Source organism: Lathamus discolor, chromosome Z (genome assembly GCF_037157495.1).
Source record: "Lathamus discolor isolate bLatDis1 chromosome Z, bLatDis1.hap1, whole genome shotgun sequence".
Lineage (NCBI taxonomy): Eukaryota > Metazoa > Chordata > Aves > Psittaciformes > Psittacidae > Lathamus > Lathamus discolor.
In genome coordinates, this window is record NC_088909.1 from 13246612 (window position 1) to 13259692 (window position 13081).

Here is a 13081-nt window from a genome sequence, read left to right on the forward strand (position 1 = left end):
CTCTATTTGTCATCACTTAATTAGCCAGTTACCTGAATTGAATCACTCAGCATACAGAACTCTCCCCCTCCTTTTCCCAGTCAAAGTATGCTAGGGTCTGAGATGTCTGGATTAAAAATACTGGGTTGATAGTGAGTAATGGTCTATGTACGCTTTGTTACTCTTCTCTGTTGTAATTAAATCTGGACTAAGTTAAAGATTTCATTCGCTGTTCAATTATGATTGTACAACAAAAACAGATTTAGATTTTATACTTTTACATTAATTTGGAAGGCTTCTTAATTCACAAAGTTCGCATGTTTCATTTTCATTGCTTTCAAATTGAAGGAGGTATGAAACTAGATGACATTTGGGTAAGGCAGCTATCCTTGAGTGGTAGAGACACTTGTTTTGAGCATAATATGTTCAGAATGTTGATTGTTTTGTAAAAGTTTATACAAAATTGCTTTGTGATTACTGTAAATACATACAAAGTGTCAGTGGCATGAGTTTTATGGTAAGCATTATAGGCCTAATTTAAGGGAGTAATCCATAGTCTAGAAATGCCAAGTAAATTTAGAACACATCAGCAAAGATGCTATCTTGAAGTAAATACATGCAGAGCATACACACTTTTTTTGTGTACACTTTTAAAATAAGAGAAATATACGTGTAGCAGTTTTCCTGTAAGGTGTCCGTTCATTTTTATGGCCTCAGTTTCAAACTCTGTTTAGTCTTTGAGATTAAGAATTAAGCTTATCTTCATTAATGACTTGTACCAGCAATGAGTTCTATAGCTGTCAATGAAAAATTCAATTTGTCAGAGAATCATAGAGCAGCTAGGGTTGGAAAGGACCCTAAGATCATCCAGTTCCAACCCACCTGCCATGGGCAGGGACACCTCACACTAAACGATGTCTGTCACCCAAGGCTCTGTCCAACCTGGCCTTGAACACTGCCAGGGATGGAGCATTCACAACTTCCCTGGGTGACCCATTCCAGTGCTTCACCACCCTTACAGTAAAGAATTTCTTCCTTACATCCAATCTAAGCTTCTCCTGTTTAAGTTTTAACCCATTACCCCTTGTCCTATCACTACAGTCCCTAATGAAGAGTCCCTCAAACTCCCATGGGTTTTCTACACTTTTGTGCCTGGCTGTTCCAAAACCATCCCAAAAGCTTTATAATTTTTATAGTTGTTATCATGCGTTATATAAGTCGTGTCCCTGTATCTCCTGAGCAGATTAAATGAACTGCTTCATAGCTCTATGTACAACAGAAGTGAATCTTGCCTGGAGCACTGGTTAGAATGGAGGCCTTGGCTAGGTGAACAGTGACTAAGGGTACTTACTGTGTGAGCACTTTGAGTGGCACATAAAGAAGTAGATTTTTCTTTCATATCTTCCTTAAGATTTAGGTCTTGGCAGCCAGGAGGTGGCCTCTATCTATCATGAGGTACCCTAAAAACCAGTGAAATTTGTAATAGTGTTGCAACAATGTTGGCAACTAGGAATTTTTCTGCCATCTTTATAGACTAACTGGGAAACATGAGCCTGGGCTTCTTTTTCTCGTTCTTTTTTGATGACAAAATCTGTTTCATATTGTTTATCTGCATACTGGGTTTATCTGCTCATAGCTGTTCTGTTTCTGGGGAAAAAAATGTGCAGAGTGCATAAAATACAGTTGATTATCACATGGTTATTAAAGTTTTGGGTTTCTCAGAAGATGGTGGAAGAATTTGCATATATTTACATAGGTGTGTATGTATTGGCTACTTCGATTTGTCGGGCTGGCATCTTGGGAGTCCTTACTGTGAAGCTGAGCCTTACAGAGGGGACATTTTGACCCTCTAAATATAGAAGTTTGCAAATGTGGTGTGTAATCTATGAAAATACAGAAGTAAGAGAAGACTGGAAAGAAGACTATATAGGAAAAAATGCTACTGTGTTACTTGTTTGTTAAATAGGACTAAGTTATATTTTGAGAGAAAATATTGCAGATGACTTAAGAATTATTAGAAGTACTGAAAAATTATGCAGGGAAGAATGAACACAGCATTGCTTCATTTACAGAACCAATACAATAGAACATGATAGATACAGAAAGATAATAAATAGTATAAAGAAAATGAATTGCATTTAAATATGCTTCTCCTACAGTTAGACTAATCAGATATTCAGTGAAGTTGAATGGTTGCACTTTCAAAACAGTTACAAGAAATTTTAGAATTTTTCTTCTTATATATTTGCAATTAACCTCTGGAACTCATTGCTACACTATCTTGTAGAAAACAAACTTTTGTGAGATTTTAAAAAACAATAATGTAACTCTTGTATATATATATGTATGTATATAACATGTAGAGGTGTTCCAGATAGAATTAGAGATGCGTTAGCTGTATGAAATGTCAGTGGTTATAGTATTGAGGCAAATACTGATATGAATTACAAAGAGCCTTCCCTTGTGCAAGGGGCATATGGTCTTTTCTGTGATGAGGTTTGGATTTCAGTGGCCTTTGAAGTGATTGTCTGAACCTGAATCTCGTATACAGCCCTGTTGTATGTTTTTTGTTATAGCCTGAGAGGTCTTTGTGGTTTGGTATTGAGGTGTTAAAACTGAGCAGAATTTGTGTTACTTAAGGTAGTTTATTTTGCTTTACACAGCCTCTTCTACTACAGAATTAGGAAAGTTCTGTAGTAAGTGATATTTCAGCTGCAACAATGACATCTAGGGGCTGATTTATATTAATTTAATTTAGATATGTATCTCCAATTTTTTAAGATGGTTACTAACATGTTTACTAAATTATTACTATTTGCTGAAAAGCTGCAAATCTGAAGTGTCTTATATTCAGAAAATTGCCATGACATTTAAAAATTCTCATTTTTTGTGCTTTGTTTTACCTTGATCTGTCTTTTAATTATTTTAATACCACTAACACTGCAAATAGTCAATCTCTTTCTGCTTTAGAGCTTGTATTTTTCCATGATATGTTATCAAATTGTGTGATATTTTTCACTCTCTGCTTGATGCATATTCTACGAATTAAAGGGAAATCTCTTTGACTCTTTTCTTATATGACTTATTCCATCTCCTAAAATCACATCTACTTTCTTTTGTACAGGAAATAAGAAAAAAAAAAATCCCTATATTCAGTCCCCTGTTTCCTCCAGCTTTATGGGTGTGTAGATAAAGGCTTGACTCCAGATTTAAACCCTGTGATTCAAGGCCACCTCTAAGCTATACGTAAATCCAGTTTTATGTGTGCAAGTAAGTGTATACGTAAAATACCTAATTGCAATTTAGAGATGATTTAACAGCATCTGTCCTATTATTTGTAAAATTACTTTCTTTCCCTTGAATCTTAGTTATTTGACCATAAGTCACTTATTTGGAATTGCTTTTTACAGAAAAAAAAATTCTATATTTCTTTCCAGTCGGCTTCTTCAGCGATGTTTACAACTTTTTCTCAGGAATAAGAGAATATAATTTTTTTGCAAAATTCCCCTCATGCCATTCTGTGGAATATATGGTGCTATTTTTAACATACTTACTTTTCATTGGTATTGAGAAGAAGAGACTTGAACAGGAACCCTGGAATGTAAGAAATAGGCAAAAGCTCATCTTTTTCCTTAATAGTTCCTTAAAATTTTTGAGTCATGTTTGTTGTTTTGGGAGAGTGTTGCTCAAGTCAGTAAGATTAAACCTTAAATGTTAAGTTCTGTAAAATGTAAAACTTAGAGCTGTATTTTCATAGGACCTGTCAGTCAGCTGTTAGGAGGCACTCAGTTTAAGAGAGTGTGAGAAATCACTTGGCAAGAGATTGCTCATGATACACTAAGAGTATAAGTGAGGGTAAGCCAACTTCCTTCATACCTTTTCTGGTAGGTACGTAAGAGAAAGAAACTACAACCAGGTGAGCCGAAAATAGTGAGACATTAAGGAAAGCTTCACCTTGGCTCAAAATAAGGTACTGAAATGTTCTCTACAATAAATAAAGGTGTGCTGATACAACTATACCAACAGGAACATAGATAACATGCAGACATTCTACTGGCACAGCAATTCTTTTCACAATTACTGTATTTGCTGGTTTCATCTCTGAAGTAAGTGAAAGCTTGTTTCTGGCTGTGATACTGGCAAAACATAATTATAATGACATTCTATGTTCAGTCTTGCACAGAAACATAAAAAAAATTACATCCCTAACTCCTATTAGTGTGCTAGTAGATTATTTTTATGGACTTGGTCCAAGTATCACAATGGGCGTATCTGCCTCTCAATTGTAGGTCTGCAGTGAGTGTAAAGCAGCAGAGGATAAATCTGAATGGTAGCTGAATGTGAATAGGAGTGGAGAAAGGAAGAAACAGGGAAGAAAAATTTACAAAATTCTCAGAAAATAAGTAATGATTCTTAATGTCTAGTTTAGCCTATATTAGTATAACACTGCCATTTTGATTCTGTTTTGCAAAGCAGTGGGTTTGCAGCAGTGACTGAAGGCAGTAGGATGCGTTACGACTTGAAATATTCCAAACACCACTTTTCTTCTGCCTTTGAAAGAGCACATTTAAAAAATAGCTGAAACATGCCATACTCATTCATATATTGAGGCAAAATGTGGAACCAAGAACAGTGGATCCTCTGATAGCCTGTCCCTTTACCAGTTTACTGTTCTCTACAGTTGTAGGAATGGTATGCCCTCTGTTAGGTGACAACTGGACCTTACTGCCATCTTTTTCTTCTTTTTCTGTGAATGATGAATCAGTAGTTTTCATTCTTAAAAGGTGTTCTACCATTGTTTTCCAAAGACTCAGGGCTTCTCCTAGCCCTTGTAATATGCACTTTTCTGTGTCTTATTAATGTAAAGACAGTGTGGTCTGTGTACATGTACTAAGGACTCATATGTGTTTTAAATTAGTGAGAATCATAAGGAGAGTTTGAATTGTTTTTTACTGCTGAATTTGTCATGGGGAAACTCCACTTTGAATAGAGACATAAATTATTCAGCTGTACAGAAAATATCAGGGCAGTTCCTAGAGACTTGCCACATGATGTGCTATATTTTAATGTCTATTATTATTTTCCCTTTTTATTACTTTGCATAGATACTGCTATTTTTGCAAGTTCTTACTCCAAGCCGTGCTTTCTTAGATATGTAATCCAATTAAGGGAGTGTAGAATGTGATTTATTACTGGCACTTGTAGCAAGGGGAGTCATATACACAAAAGACTCCTACAATGATGACAGCAAACTACCACTCTTTTTCTTGTTACAGTTGGTGAAAATACATGTCCTTTGCATTCTTAAGAGAAATTAACTGTACGAGAAGTGTTGCATTATAGCAGGTCCATTCTGATCGCAGTTGTTACATTTTCCCCCAGTGACTGCCCTTGGTGTGTGTTTTACCTATACAAAAGAATTCATTTGTGAATGACAAGTTGCAGTAGAACTGGAATCAGACCTTACATTACATAAATCACTATTTCACAAATTAAAGGAGATCTGTTAAAAAGAATTTGACTCTCTGGAGTTCTTATACAGTTAATATTCCTGTAATTGATTTAATTGCCTTTTTTTTTTTTTTTTAAATACTTGTAGTTAAAAGGAGTTATTTTGTCCTCCTTGTTAAATCAGTCATTGTAGACTAAAATGAACTCATTGCTGGTGTAAGAGAATTTCTGGCTTATGTATTATATGCTAGCTCCCAAAGGATAAAATAATACCAAAAATTTGTAAATCCAGCCATGTGTGACACTGTGGTATATATATATATTTCTTAATTTCAGTATCCATTACTAATATAAGCCAGAATAAAGTTATTAAGGTTTCCTGCTCAGTGTGGGTAACTTTAATCAAAAAATAACAAGTGCTTTTGAGTACTTCTCATATCATTCAACCTGATTGTGTACCAGTCTTCTGTTCTTCAGCAAATGTTCTGGCTAGTCCTGACAACTTCCCTTATGTTCCATAGATTGATCTCTTCCTGCGGGCTTTTTCTTACTTAAAGTTCAGTCTGGTTTTTGCCAAATGGACTTATGTGGGGTTTTTTAAATCAAGCACATACGTGCTTGAGATGGTTTTTAAGCAGTAGATTGAAATTTTAGAGTGTGACATTTTTCAGGGAAGTTCAGCATAGAAGGCAGCTGAACCTAACCTTGATAAAGTTTGCAAAATTTATATAGCCTTTGACTTATTTGTGATATGTAGGATGGCGTAATGCTTCTGTTATGCCCCCATAGAACTTTTAGGAGTACAAACATACAATTTCTGAGCATCCTTACAAGCAGACAGCACTGCAGATATTTCATAGTACCCAATAAATATATTGTTCCAGTTTTCATCATTAAAATATTTATTTGGCCTCCAAAACCTTAAATAAGAAACTTTATGCAACTTTCCTGTCTGTGCTACAGAACTTGTGCACTTGTTCCTCAAAATATGTATTAAAATCATAACAGGAACTGGAATTCTCCATCCTACTATGATTTTAGTCTGAAAGTTTAAAAAAGCAGCAAGCAAACAAAACCTTGTAAATTTTAAATTCCCTTTCCAAATTTGATGAGTCAAGTTCTTGTTCATGAGTTTGTGTAAAATTAGGAGCTCGTGGTTTGGCTTACTTTATGAACATTCCTGGACACTGAAAGATTATTTTCTGTAACCCTTAGTGCTGTGTGTGCATGCAGGTCTCCAGGTGCCTGTGTGTTCACTTCCATGAACATAAAGAAGTAAAATTGCATTTTCACTGCAGATATACATGTGGAATCTGCGCACAGTGAGCATCGAACTGCATGAAAACGAAGGAGTCTGTTCATTCGTTACTGTATCTTGTTACTGTTTATATATTAGACCAAAATGAGTCATCACACTTTTCTGTAGTGACCTTGAGGTGGCAGCAGCATTACATTCAATCCTGCCAGACACCAAGTCCATTAAAGGGGAAAGTAAAACTTCAAATAAATCAAAATAATACTGATTGTTATAATTTTATTACCAGAGCATTAAGTCAATAAAACTTATCTGAAATGTCATTTGCATTGTATACAATTTTTACTAGTTATCAAGTATGTTTTAAAAGCATGTTTAAAGCAACCGAATGAAGAAATTGGTGATAAATTGTTGGAAATCTGGGACTTATCTAATGATGTAGTAAAACTAAAGTCTGTTTTGATCTCTGGTATTGTAAAAGACTGTTTCTGAAAGCATTTGTTAGTACAATAACATCTTGCGTCTTGACTAGCTGATGTCTGATTAAATATTTTCCTGGAAGTTGTCAGGTCCTTTTTCATTCATGATTTTATGTAGGAAGGTCATCTAATTATATGACACCCTTTCAGTGAAGGAGAATGTGTTTGTTTCTTTTAATAATGAGGAATAATTAAACTTATTTATGTTGGAAGTCGGAGAAATTTATTGGAGAATTACAGCATCAGAAACATGAAAATTAAAAAACCCCTTTTAATAGCATATTCATTACCAAGAAGCTTGAAGGTAATGAAATAGTTGTATGAAAGCCAGTATATTGAGTGATATAATACTGCTCATGTCAGTTTTCAGGATATGGTTGGTCAGCATTTCTATGTTGTCAATTACCATTAGGTTACAAAATTATTATTAGCTAATTAGTCAAAATAGGAGACACTAGAAGAAAAGGTTAAAAGCATTTTTTTTTTTACAAACTGCTAATCAACTTCCGGCTGGGAAGCTGGTTGGTGTGTAGTAATGCTCCACAATGATCCTGGTTGTGCTGCCACTGTTCTGGAAGACTAGTGCAGGTTTGGTCTGGAAGTCAAAAGAGGTATCTGTTACTCAATTTAGTGATGCTGGAAAAACAACATTCAAAATCAGTTATCATAACTAATGCAGGAAAACAATGTTACTGATGCGTTTATATAATAGTTAAAAATGGATTTGAAGGAAACCCTTTGTCTGGCTGTTGCTAAAGGAGTCCCAATTACTGACTAAAGATAGCTTATGTGATAGTTGAAATAATTCAGTGATAATTTAACAAAAAATAAGGTTATATGTTGATAATTTAAGTTTGGTATTTATTCGATGTTTAGGGGGTTATGTTTATTCTAAGATAGGACATTTAGACCACTTTACTCTTTTATTCTTTATCCACGTTTCACTTGTTTTATTTGTTGACCAGTTGTACCTTGACAACTTTTTCAATGCTTCGTGAAATACAAATATTAAATATAAACTAGTATAGCAATATGTAAACAAAAATGTAAATATACATTGAATTATAGTTCCAGAATGATGTCTTAGTAGATTGAAAAAGCAGATAGAGAATCACAAACCAGAAGCCAAACAGAGGTTACAACACATGAATACCGTTTGGGCTGTGCCAGTGGTTATCACAGCCAATATAAATACTATTACTTCACTAAGACATAGAGTCAGTCTTTTACTTCTTCTGATTTGTACTTTATTTTTTTCTTTGTTACACTTTGATGTTTTTTAAGCTGACTTTATGATTTTGCAGTGGCCAAAGTTATGGATGCAGCAGAATAACCGAAGAACCGGTATTCCTGTGAGGAATGTAATTTACTGTGAGTCTCTTTCTTCTTTCTTTCTGATTTTAACGTTATGGCTCTTTATCATCAAAATGTATTTATCTCAGAGATAAAAGTAAAGCAACACTGTATATGGGCTGAACATAGTTAACGTGGAAACTAGCAAGTAATTTTTTTTAAGAAATATATATAGAAATGAGTTTTAGAGGATATCCTTAATATCTGCAGATCAAGAACCTTGATTGTCTGTGTCTCAAAAGCTGAGATGTGCTTTTGTTTGTCTTTAGAGAACCATAAACACACATTTGTTGGAGAAATAGAAAAATTACAATTGTCACAGTGGGGGCTCTTTGTAAGGATACAAAATTCAAATAAACAGGTTGCCCTCAACTACAGTGGGAGAAGAATCTACTATAGATGTTGCAGAATATTCCAGAGTCTTTGATCTGGAGCCAGTATGTAAGAATTTATTCAAGTGTTAGTTTAACATTTGTCAAATGCTCAGGCGTTAAAGTTAACAAGACTTTAAGACCTTGTTGTCCTGAAATCAAAATGTTGCTGTCTTAAAAGTAACCTTGCTATGCTGAAATGGAGCATACCTGATGTGATCTCTTTTGATTAAGCTGTGCAGTATATGATAAAAGGTATTTTATTATTTTGTGCAGTAATTTGTATAGCAAAGATGATATTGCGGACTGTTCAGTTAGCAGTACTACTGTTCAGTTAAATCACATTACCTTGGACATTAAAACAATAATTCTAAAACATGATTTATAATGATTTGAACATGTTTGTAAAAAATAGATAGCTGTTGTACATTTACAGTTGACACGGAGGTCCCTAATGCCAAGAAGGCATTTTTGACCTTGATGGGTAGTTGCAATTCCATTTAAATCAATTGCCAATACAAGTCAAATGAAGTTCTTATGGCTGTCTAGTGTGCACTTCAGTGTTCTTCTGACATTATTGGTCTACTCCAAGTCATTCTTCAATCTTTTAACAGCTGAAAGGGACCTACATTCTGCAGCTTTATGAGAAAGCAGCACTAAGTTGTACTTCTCTGTGTTTTGAAAGCTTCCACTCTTTTACTGACTTTATTTCCAAATTAACTAAGCAAACCCCATCTTTTCCTACATAAAATAGAGTACTTGGTCTCTTGCTGGCAAAGTCAGGCTTTTACCTACTGCAGGGAATACAGAATACATTTTCTGCGCCTACAGTCTTACTGGTCATTCATTTAATTTGATAGAAAATAAACTGATCTTTCAACTCTGAAAACTGGAGATCTTTGTTAGTTTAGCTTTATTAAAAACTTTCTTTATGTTAAATGTGACTTATTCTAAACATAATTTACGTTAAAAAAGATGGTGAATACAGTTTTTGACGTGTTTTTTGGGGTGGAAGAGAAAGAGACACATCAATTCAGAAAAATAACTTGGAAATTTATCCTGTGTTTATGCATGTCTGGATATTTATTTCTACAAAACATATGGCTAAAACTGGAGATGAATATATGAAGAGTGACAAGAAGTTTATTCAACATTCTTGGTAAAATTTTAAGGTTACTTATGAATGTGTTAATATCATTGCTCAAATAAGAAAATCCTTATATAGAACTTCCTGAAAATACTTCGGGTTTGTGTGATTAGCTTACTGGTAATATTTTACTCATAATATTTTTACTCTTCTAAATTAATTTAAGTGTCTCCTTTTTGACTAGTGGGAATATTAAAAGGTCAGATCTTGGCACAGTTTACAAGACTCAAAACCCCCAAGTACAGACACTTTCTTAAAGACAGATAATACAAACTACAGCTGATCTCCAGATCTCTTTCATAAACTAGTCCAAGCTTTCAGAAGATCCTGTATGAATGAGTATAGTAGGAAAACTTAGTCTGACCGATATGTTAACATTGCAATTACATTAAATATGTAAGAATGTCTGCCTGCTCTTTCTTCCCCATTCCCATTGGCTGAGATCAAAGTAAGTGGCCCTATTTTTTTAATTTTCCTAAGCCCCTGGGAACTGCATTAGATGAAGCCATAGCTACAGAATTGATCTTTTTGATGTGTAGAAAATGTTACATATACTGTCCTTGTCTCTGCAGTTGAAAGTCAAAAATTCTGCTTTAGCTGGTATTTGGCCTGTCTGCTGCTGGGCAAGAATAGCTGCACAAACTTGCATTTGGTTACCCATTTTCACGAAACAAACCTTTGTGCTTTGTGTTTTAATTCTATAATTTAAAAGTAGTCATAGACAACACTGTCATGTTAAATGATCTTTTACTCTTTCTGACAGTATATATGCTTACCAGCAGTTGGTAGGAAGAAATGCATCAGCTGTGGGTTCTGCTTTCCTTGACAAAGATACTTGGGCCTAAGCCTGGGTGTTCTATACTGTGACTTAATCTGAAGAGTAGCTGTGCTGAATAGAGGTAGCCTGTGTCCTTACAATGTTTGTAGGGTCACAGGAAGATACATTTGAAGGAAGGCACTGGGTTGCATTTACATCCCATTGAAACGCATGACAAACTCATAACATTCAGGTTTTAGTGTAAGAAACCAAAAACACTGGAACACTAATGTTTGAGGGTTCGAACTAGATGATCCTTAGGGTTCCTTCCAAAACCCAAACCATTCTATGATCTTACAAAACTAAAGTCGTGATTTAAGCCCAGCCCGTAAATCAGAACCACCCAGTCTACTCCCTCCCCTGCCCTTTCTTTCCCCCGCTCCAAGGGGGACCAGGAGGAGAATTGGAAGAATGTAACTCCCATGGGTTGAGATCAGAACAGTCCAGCAGCTAAGGTATAACACAAATCACTGCTGCTACCACCAATAATAATAATGATAAGGGAAATAACAAGGGAAGAGAATACAATACCTCCCACCGTCCAATACCTAGACCGACCCAGCAGTGCACTAGCCCTTCCGGGTAACTCACAGTTTACATCCTGGGCATGACGCGCTGTGGTATGGAATACCTCTTTGGTCAGTTTGGGTCAGGTGCCCTGTCTCTGCTTCCTCCTGGCTCCCCCTCCTCCCTGGCAGAGCATGAGACTCAGAAAGTCCTTGGTCAGAGTAAACATTACTGAGCAGTAACTGAAACCGTCGGCATTATCAGCGCTGTTCCCAGGCCGAAAGTCAAAACCACAGCACTGCACCAGCTACTATGAAGGAGAAAAAATGCTACTGATGAACCCAGGACACCCACTTTTGATGATAGTGCCAAAATCATTACTTTTATTTAATTATGAAGGGGTAATTCCTTTCAGAACAAGTTCTGTATGTGTTATAAGTAAATTTTGTAAATAAAAAGACAATGTTGTTAAAATTGAATGCTTGGCAAATGTTTTGTCCAGAAGTAGATACATGTTGGTCATTTGTTTTTTTACCATTTTGTTTTGTTGCCAGTTGGAAGCCGAAGAGCCAAAAGATAAAAGGTTGTGAAGTCTTCTGTTTTCTGTATTCCATTGAATGTTTGACCTTTTATTGTAGAATGTAGTCTTTTCATGCAGTGAAGATTTAGAACCAGATATGAAACCAAACAAGAGCAACTTCCAGAAAATGAGATAATTTTGGTTTGTGCAGCCTTTTACTTTGACATGAAAGCCATTCCTAAAAAAAAAAAAAAAAAAAAAAAAAAAGCCATCTGCCACTTTATTGTCTGATATCAGCAGCAGAATAATGTCCGATTTTAATATCATACTGCTTGGCTATGTATGGCACTAATTTGTTCTGTGACATCAATGAATCAAAGTAGAGTTCCTGATAGAAGAACATCAAAAGGAAATTAATCTCTCTGTGATAGTATTAATAATTTCAGAATGGACGTGTTTTGCTCAATTATTGTAAGCGTTGAAAGCTGCGTTTTGGTGGACTGTTAGATCAATATCATAACTGCTACACAAATGGAGTGTGTAGGAACAAGACTAGTGCGCTTCAGTAGCCAGTCAGGAATGTCAAGAAGTTTAGTCAACATTCTTAGTAAAATTTTATGATTATTTAAGGAAAGGAGTGTCCTGGGTTCAGCAGTAGCAGTCAGTTTTTCTCCTTCTTAGTAGCTGGTGCGGCACTGTGTTTTGACTTTCAGCCTGGGAACAGAGCTGATAACACCGATGTTTTTAGTTGTTGCTAAGTAATGCTTACCCTGACTAAGGACTTTGTGAGTCTCATGCTCTGCCAGGGACGACGGGAGGCCGGGAGGAAGCAGAGACAGGACACTTGACCCAAGCTAGCCAAAGAGGTATTCATGCCATAGCACATCATGCCCAGGGAGGTAACTGGGAGCTACCCGGAAGGGCACGGTCTCTCTTCGGTGGAGTCGAACTCGTTCGGTGGGTGGTATCGTATTCTCTTCTCTTGTTATTTTCTCTTACCATTATTATCATCAGTGGTAGCAGTAGTGATTTGTGTTACAGCTTAGCTGCCGGACTGTTCTGATCTCAGCTCGTGGGAGTTACATTCTCTCGATTCTCCTCCCAATCCCTCTGGGAGCGGGGGTGGGGGGAAGGAAAGAAAGAGGGAAAAAAAGTGGGGGGAGTGAGTGAGTGAGCTGTGTGGCTCGGTTTAAACTACAACA

General features: G+C 35.9%; 1 long non-coding RNA gene across 2 annotated transcripts in view; it reads left to right on the forward strand.

Moving 5' to 3' along the window:
* The window catches only part of LOC136004615 (uncharacterized), a 232861-nt gene that overhangs the window by 1603 nt on the left and 218177 nt on the right, over positions 1 to 13081 (forward strand). For both annotated transcript variants that reach the window (XR_010608554.1, XR_010608553.1), the window contains exon 2: positions 8469 to 8535. This is a non-coding gene — a long non-coding RNA (uncharacterized LOC136004615). The remainder of the gene's footprint in view (positions 1 to 8468; positions 8536 to 13081) is intronic.